At 30.6% G+C, this 6,804-nt stretch overlaps 1 pseudogene; it reads left to right on the plus strand.

The window, feature by feature from the left end:
* Nucleotides 1-264: 264 nt before the first annotated feature.
* On the plus strand, nt 265-2,687 carry LOC121203700 (ATP synthase subunit a, chloroplastic-like; annotated as a pseudogene).
* Nucleotides 2,688-6,804: the final 4,117 nt, after the last annotated feature.

Here is a 6,804-nt window from a genome sequence, read left to right on the forward strand (position 1 = left end):
TATTTATTTGAAAAAAATATTATTTTTACAATTATGAAGAAAACTTTGAAACTCTAACAAATAATGTTCAAAATGTATAAAACAAAACTCACATTATTAAAATAAAATCGTAAACTCCAAACCCAAAATTAATATGAAAAAAATTTAAAAATCGAATAAATTTGAATTGAATTATCATAAACGAGTTTAAAAAGTTCAAAAAAAATTATTGAAGTGAACAAAACTCAGCCTACATATACAGAACATCCTAGTACATGCAAATTCATGGTGAATTGCCTGGATACTCAAAGAAAGGTCATTGATACAACTACCACTTTCACAAAGTACTTTGGCTTATGGAAGAGAAAAAGTTCTTGGTGAGTAAAGTTTGGAATGAATTGAGAAATGAGACCATAGACGAAGCGGGTAATATGGAGCAAATTAATATGGTTTCCTTTGCATATACCGAAGCATTCATTAGTTGTGTGGATGGAAATTTTGAATAGGGTACCAACTAATAATAAGCTCCTTGCTAGGAGGAAGAATATAGAAGGCAGACATAAGCTCTACCTTGCAGAGCAGGAGACTCATGACCACTTTTTGTGTGTGCCCGTGTGCGCCCGTTCTAAATGGAAGAAGTTCTGCAAACATGGTTATTGGATACACAACCTATTCAATGGTGCCATGAGCTAGTTGGCAATTTCTAAGTTGAAGAGGAAAGCACTTGTATGATATCAGTCATCTTGTGCTTGGGTTGGAATGCGTATTTATATCTGATATGAAGGGAACGAAACCAAAGACAATTTGGCAAAATGCAAAAATCTAAGTAGGATTTGGTTGGTAAAATAAAGATGATCATAAGAACGAGAATAGCAGGAGCAAAAATTAACATGAAGATTCAATCAACAATCAGCTTTGCATAGCATGGGGAATTAAACAATATGTATAGATTTTGTAAATTGTACTTGTACAGATACTTGCAGAGATTCTTGATATACATAGTATATTCGTGAGAAGGGATGGTATAAAACTGTGATTCTACGTCATTCTTATCCTTTTTCATTAGGAGTATGACAAATCAAATTTTTTCTCCTCATTTTTAAGATTTTTAGTTGGATTTGAATTTTTTCTGGAGGAAAAAATTGAGAATCATGAGTAAAAATATGATTTGTCATGCTCTTATTAGAAAGGGATAATAATGACGTGAAATTACAGTTTCATATAATCTTTTCTCATATATTCATAATAAATTTCAACTTGGATAATAAAAAAAAAATTATCCAAAATAAATACAATAGGTTGGCTACGTTTAAATTTATAATTTTATATTTCTTAATATTTATTAGCTTATAATTATTTATGCTTAAATTTCTTTTCCTCTATATATATTGAATAGGTTTTTATATTTGAAATGAATTTTAGTTAGTTTTTCATTATTGAAATATCATTTAAAATTTAGGTACGGTTTAGGTTATTTTTGTTTTCATTTTCATGGAATGTTTAGTTGAAAATTAGTTGAAATTTTGAAAAATAAAAATAAAATATATGAAAAGTATAAAACAATAAAATATTGTTTTCACTAAAATTATTTTGTAAAATTTGAGAAGATAAAAAAAAATTAACATTATTGATTTGACATAGGTTAAAACACACACAAAAGCAAAATCATTTATGTTTTCAACAATTGTATACACTGGTTTGAATATATATAAATGTAGGAATTTTTTTTAATTCTCATTGTTTTGTTATGGAAAAAGGTTACCAAATATAATTTTCTTTTTGAAAATAAATTCTTATTTCTATGGTGGCGAAGCAAAGTGAGGCAGACACAAGCTTTGCCTCAGTCTATTTTTGAAATAAATAACTCCCACACACTCTCTTTCCAAAAAAGATCAACACATCAATAACTACATTTATATTTATTAGATTTGTTGCTAAAATATTGGTATTAACCTCAAAACTCCCAATAGATGGCCAATAACCCAAGGAAACAAAAGAATCGATTAAAATTTTCATATGATCTCCTATTTTATGTTAGATAGCCTAAAAAAAGAACTGAGTTCTTCTTTTCTTTTTCTTTTTTTGTATTATATCGCTTTGACTCTTTTTCGATTTATTTCATTCTATCATATTTTTATTATTCTAATTCTATGTATTTATTTTTTTTGTTTTAATAAATTATTAAATTTATTATTAAATTATTCATTATTATGATTACGATTTTTTGTTTACCTATGTCTAAATAGAGAAGAATATGCTCCATGAGTTCCCTTTATTGGAACTATGTTTCTATTTATTTTTGTTTCTAATTGCTCAGGTGCTCTGTTGCCTTGGAATATCATACAATTATATCATTGAGAGTTAGTTGCACCCACGAATGATATAAATACTATTGTTGCTTTAGCTTTACTTACATCAGTTGCATATTTCTATGCGATTGAGGTATTTCAGTAAATATATTCAACCCACTCCAATTCTTTTCCATATTAACATTTTAGAGCATGTCACAAAACCTTATCACTTAGTTTTCGACTTTTCGGGAATATATTAGCTAATGAATTAGTAGTTGTTGTTCTTGTTTCTTTAGTACCTTCAGTCGTTCCTATACTTGCATTTTCCTTGGATTATTTACAAGTGGGATTCAAGCTCTTATTTTTGCAACTTTAGCTGCAGCTTATATAGGCAAATACATGGAGAGTCATCATTGACTATTTTTTTTCTTCAAAATAATCTAACCCTTTTTTAGTTTAGCTTGGTCCAATCCAATTTATGCACAACTCAACATAATACACTTATTTAGAGACCATATATATACATATACAATGATATGAAGTAATAACAAAAAATTATAATATTAGAGAATTGTAATAAAAAGGGAAAGAAACTTAATTGAAAAGATGTTTTTCCTAAAATTCAAGGTTGGCCGTTTTTTTATTACTTATGTTTATATCATATTTACATTCAATCAATATTAGTTATATATTGATATTGTTTTTGTTTATTCAATTTTAATATTATGAGTCTTAATTAAAATAGGAATTCTTATGGTATCAATTTAGGGTCTATAATTTTTTTAAAAAAATTGCTATTTCTATAGATTGATTCTCATTTCAGTTGATTTCTTCATTCATTACAATGATTGAACAAAAGATTTTTTTTATATCAAACATTCCCCTTGTCCAACTGTTGCTGAGTAGTTTTTGGATATTTATAGGTGCTAAAGGTAATATATTTTAGTCTTATTCTTAATGTGTTTTTGGGTGATTATTCGATGTCAATGGTGAATTTTATACTCCTAATCCTTTAAATTCATGTTTTTATACTTAAGAAAGCATGCGGGAGAAAAGGAGCTAAAACCGAAAAATTGGAGTGAGTTACAGGAGCCACACGGGTGTGAGAGAAGCGAAAGATCCGCACACGGCTTGGCACACGGACACACGGGCGTGTCCTAGGTCGTGTGGATACTAGGCTTATTTTTACATTTTTTATCAGATAGCCATGTATTTTTTTTCCTCTTTAAAGTTGTTTTTTTCTGTTGTCTTTTTATTCCTTTGTTCCTCCCTACCCCAAGCCTTAATTTTATTTATTTATTTATTTTCTTGATTTATATATATATTTTATTTTCTAGATTTCTATTTCTATTTTATTTTATTATGCATTTTTTTGTTATGCTTTTTCAATTGTTTTTCTAATTTTTAATCTTTTTATCTTTTTTTTTTTCTATTTTCTTACTAGTTTGCTAGAAAACATGTACTTCATTTAGAATCGCTTACAATTTTGATTTTTACTATTCTAGCAAATTCACCCGAATTCAGGGTAGTTTTAGTTCTCTCCCTCTCTTATGATATTGTACTTATTATGTTTATATTTGTTTGTACATTGAGGACAATGTACATCTTAAGTGGGGGAGGTTGTTTATATGTTTATGCGATAAATTCCTTGAATTATTTTTTTGTGTTAAGTAATTTTCTCAAAGTTACCATTTAAGTAATTTCTTTTGGAGTTTTTTATAAATTCTGTTTTGGAATAAATTGTAGGTTTTTGTGCATTGTTTGATTTATATTTTAAGACACGAGGGAGTCAATCATGATAAGTTGTTTTTCAAAAATTATTGTTTTAGGTTATCTCCCTGAATTGAAATATTATCTCGAAATTTTAAATTTAAAAGTTTGACATTAAAACCATAGTTTTTTGTGAGCTTTTGAGCCTATAGAGCATATATTTTATTTCTTGCTCATTTTATTTTTGGTTGTCAATATGTTAACTTGATTTGTTATTCTATAACTTGCTTTGGTTATGCATGTCGTGTAACAGCCCGGTTTTAGCTAAATCAAAATAGTGGTTTTGAAACCACAAATCTGAGGTCGTAAAATTATTTTAGTATTATTTATTATGTTTATAGCATGTGATTATATAAATGTGAAAATTTCGTGAGCTAATTTTATCGTTTAATAGCTTAATTTGATAAAAGGACTAAATTACGTAAAATGCAAAATTTGCATTCTATATGTTAAAAGTCCTTAATTTCCATGGCTTATTAAATGTGAGGTACTTATGATGTAATTAGCCCATTGATAGTGGGAATGGACATAAATGGGCATAAATTTGATGTTTATAAATGGTTTAATAAAGGTTATTCTAGTAAATGACATTTTAAATGATAAGTTAATAAAACAAAAGATGAAAATATGTTCATCTTTGATTATTTTCAATCGAAAATAGAAAAGCAAACCTAGAATGGGAGAGCTTTTGTAACACCCCAAACCCGGCCCAGACGTTATGGCTGGATCTGACATGCCACATCGAAGCGTTCAAAACATTTTATATTGTTGATCCAGAAAAACTTACTTAGTGTTTTAAAAGATAATTTTAGTATAGGTTAAAGTGAATGGAAGCTGTGCACCAGGTAGGAAATCGGAAAAGAGGTGGTGAGTCCATCGGACTGCTTAAGTACCAAGCTCCCTTCGGATCCAATCTTAGACATGCATACCGCCATTGCCACACCTTAACATCATGGATATTTCTAGGAAACCGATTTGATTAAGTCATTTTTAGGAAAAGTGATTAATTTTGGAAAATACTTTCATTGCAGAAGCTTTGCTTGTTGTCGTGTTATTTTGAACTCAATTGTTGTTTTTTTTTTTGAAAATGCGCCCTAAAGCTATCCAATTTCAACAGTTAAAATAAGTAATACCTATCTTAGTAATACATATTAAAACCATCAAAAATAATTAAGCGGCCTTATTACATTTAAAAACCCAAAACTTCAAACGTAAATAAAAGGATGTCCAGTTCACCAGAAGAAAATCAAACTTTCAGAACGGGTGGTCATTCCGAATTCCCTCACAGCTCCAAGCCCACTATGGTTGGGGATTACTTGCGTGGATGAAAATAAAAGGGGTGAGTTTGGGGAAACTCAGTATGTAAATTAACCCAACCATAGCCTATGTCAGCTCAAACCATAGAAATAGAATAAGTTTGCCTTAGCCCAGAACAGAAATTTAGAATAAAGCCCATACACCCATAACAGAACAGAACAGATATTACATGTTTATGCAGAAACCCAACCCAGATTCATCCATAACACCCCTGTACCAGCCTTACACCATGTGGGGAGACTACTCGACCCACCCAACCACTACACACCACAGAAATCGCAGCGAGGTTGCCAGATATTGTGACGAAGTCACCAGATATAGATATTGTGACAGAGCCACCAGAACAGATATATGTGGCAGAGCCACTAGATCAGATAATTATGGCATAGCCACCAGGACAGATATATGTGGCAGAGCCACCAGATCAGATAATTGTGGCATAGCCACCAGGACACTTCCTCCATAGTATAACCCAAGTCCCCATGCAACAGATATATAATCATGGCATACATCATACAGAACCAGGTCGTCATGCTTTTCAGTCAAAAGTAACCCTAGGGGTATAATGGTAATTTTGCATACATAGGGGTGTTCAAGTAATTTAACTATTCTTAAGGTTTTCATACATAACATAGCCATTTACGTACGATCAGAAACACTTACAGCATTTTCTTACCAATTTGGGCCCGTTGGCCCATTATCCCGTTTTTGGCCCATTAAGCCCAAAATATCGAAATGCACAGACTCGCGCACTCTGCATTCTTATCACTTTAATTTACCATATACATCAAACTATTAATCTTATGAGCATTCACACACTCGCAAGATCTCAAAATACCGGCTTTTCGGTATTTCGGCTTTTCAGCTTGTGCCGATCTAGTCTATAAGAGGGTGTTAGTTACACACCTGTTTGCAACGATATGCTGACGAGATCCACACACGAACTACCTACAATTGGATTACTAACACGTTAATCTAACTATTCAAATATGAACTACATATTAACCCCTTACAATATTTGGCCAACCACACCTATAGATCATAGTAAGCTTATAAGAAATCAATAAGCAACTCATTAACAATTTTTTTTGTCAATGTTTACCACATAATCAAAATTTCACTGCAAGCTGTCTTCCTGAGCAACAGTCACTAAATCATATATAACTGGAGCTACGAAACTCCAAATCAAGTTCCATTAATTTTCCCTGAAAATAGACTCATATATCTTCTATCTATAAAATTTTCAGAATTTTTGGTTTAGCCAATCAATACCAGATTGTTCTCAAAGTTTCCCATGTTTCACTGTTTGACTAATCTGACCACTCTTCATTACGAATCAAATTTATCATTGTACAGAATTCAAAATATGTTCTTGTTTATTTCATTTGAAACTAGACTCAATAAGCTTTAATTACATAATTTATTCAGCTTCTAATTCATCTCCCAC

This window comes from Gossypium hirsutum, chromosome A07 (genome assembly GCF_007990345.1).
Source record: "Gossypium hirsutum isolate 1008001.06 chromosome A07, Gossypium_hirsutum_v2.1, whole genome shotgun sequence".
In the NCBI taxonomy this organism is placed as follows: Eukaryota; Viridiplantae; Streptophyta; class Magnoliopsida; order Malvales; family Malvaceae; genus Gossypium; species Gossypium hirsutum.